Source organism: Tenrec ecaudatus, chromosome 17 (genome assembly GCF_050624435.1).
Source record: "Tenrec ecaudatus isolate mTenEca1 chromosome 17, mTenEca1.hap1, whole genome shotgun sequence".
NCBI classification, from domain to species: domain Eukaryota; kingdom Metazoa; phylum Chordata; class Mammalia; order Afrosoricida; family Tenrecidae; genus Tenrec; species Tenrec ecaudatus.
In genome coordinates this window covers 84,039,337-84,041,404 of record NC_134546.1, presented here as the reverse complement: position 1 = coordinate 84,041,404, position 2,068 = coordinate 84,039,337, and the positions used below count along the sequence as shown (strand labels likewise).

Below are 2,068 nucleotides of genomic sequence, written 5' to 3'. Positions count from 1 at the left end.
AGGTCTGAAATTCGCTGGAGAAGATGCCTTGGATGACATTCAAACTCTATAAAGGTTAGCCTGAAACATTTAAAACAGTTTAAAGTTTCGTGAATTAAATGAATAGGTCCTCCTTGGAGCATAGACTTAATATAATTCTTCTTTGATTGCAAAAAATTCCCTTAAAATGTAGATAGTAAACAAAAATAAATGTCCTCCTCTTCCCTTGATGGTGGCTAGGGTAGCAGTAAAATAGTCACAGCCCAAATGCATACAGACCGGACTCAAGGGGATCAAAATAATTGAAAGTCTAGGAATAAATTGATAAAATGTATACACCTAATTTGCACCACACAGAACAAGTCTGAAATTGCGTGAAAAATCAACTCTCTTTATTTACACATGAATTATTAAATCTGAAGAGGAAGGGCATAAATATGTGTAGCTGAAGATACTAATGAAAACCTTTTGCAGCAAGGGAATGAACAACTTGGAAGAAAAGGTGTTCTGTGCCACGGGAAAGGGCAGGCACAGCTGCGAGACCCTTTGCTGGAGGAAAGGAAGAGTTAGAAAGCCGTATCTCAGATCCAGGTTCAGAACGGCTGCCCAGGGATAAGAGAGCTGCCCCTGAAACAAACCCTGCCAGCTCAGTGACCATCATCATGTAGAAATAACTGCAGGGTGCATCAGGACAGAGAAAATCGAGGTTCTCTAGCAGAGCACAAGGGAAGACAAAAACAAGCAAAAAATTAAAAATGAGATTCTATAGAGGAATCTGAGACCTTTGGTACTGTGCTAGGTAAGGTTTATTGTGCCAACCTGGCCTATAAACACGTGAGATTAATAGAAGGGCGAGAGGAGGCGGGGCTCACGCGCCGCTTGCGCTGGGAGCTATCCATGCGGCTCACTCGCGGACTTGTTTGAATGGCTGTGAGTGGGGCTCAGCCAGGAGTCCAGGGACTCTCTAGTCTGGGTGGACGCGAGCGGTTTCTCGAGCCGTAGGGCTGGACTGAAGCGCCACGGTACCATGAGGCGCCAAACAGTTGGACTAGCTGTGAAGAGCCCAGATAAACTACGTAAGGCGATCGATTACAGAAAGAAAGTTCATTGTCCTCTCCGCAGTCCTTGTTACAGAAAGAAACAGGCCCCTAGAAGTGGGGGCTGTGTCATGTCAATAAAGAAAATGAACTGGCTTGTGCAGGCCACCTACCTGACAAATTATGCCATGATGGTCGAACATATTTGATTAACTCCAGTGATTCTGGTTCTTCACAGACAGAAGGCCCATCATCAAAATATAGGGGCTTTTTTTCTGAGGTCTCTCAGGACCATGGAACAAGGGCGCAAGTTTTGTTTAGCAGAAATTTGAGGTTAAATGTAGCTTTAACCTTCTGGAGGAAGAGAAGTATAAGTGAACTTGTAGCCTATTTGGTGAGGATAGAAGATCTTGGGGTTGTGGTGGACTGCCTTCCTGTTCTCACCAATAGTTTGCAGGAAGAAAAACAATACATCTCACTTGGCTGCTGTGTAGACTTGTTACCTCTAGTAAAGTCACTACTTAAGAGAAAATTTGAAGAGTATGTCATAGTTGGTTTAAACTGGTGCCAAGCAGTTATAAAATGATGGTGGTCAGAATTGTCATCCAAAACAGAAATTTAAAATGATGGAAATCTTCAGATTTTAAAACAACAGTTAAGTGGGTTGTGGGAACAGGAAAACCATCTGACTTTGGTTCCAGGATACACTGGATGTAGGTGCTTATTTATTACAATTGCATTGAGAAGTTTCTTCTACTAAAGAATGTGTGGTGGTCCAGAACATCCCAGGACTGTATGATTTCCCGGGGGGAAAAAAAAAGTCTCTTCTGAAAACTTTGAACTATGGAAGAAATAAAAAACTTTTTTTTTTCTTTTAAAAAGTCACACAATGAAACCAATAATGAAATCCTAACAATCTACTTCACAATTGAAGTGGGAAAATATCCCAAAGGAGCAGCTTCAACTTCAATGAGGTGAAAGTGCACTATGAAGATTGTTGGTCATTGCTGCGTTTGGAATTTATGTTTCAGAACTACTCGATCTTAATGCAC

The 2,068-nt window shown here is 41.7% G+C and overlaps 1 pseudogene; it reads left to right on the top strand.

Annotated features, from left to right (window-relative positions):
• Positions 1-1,006: 1,006 nt before the first annotated feature.
• Positions 1,007-1,759, top strand: LOC142430555 (KATNB1-like protein 1 pseudogene; annotated as a pseudogene).
• The last annotated feature ends 309 nt before the right edge of the window (positions 1,760-2,068 follow it).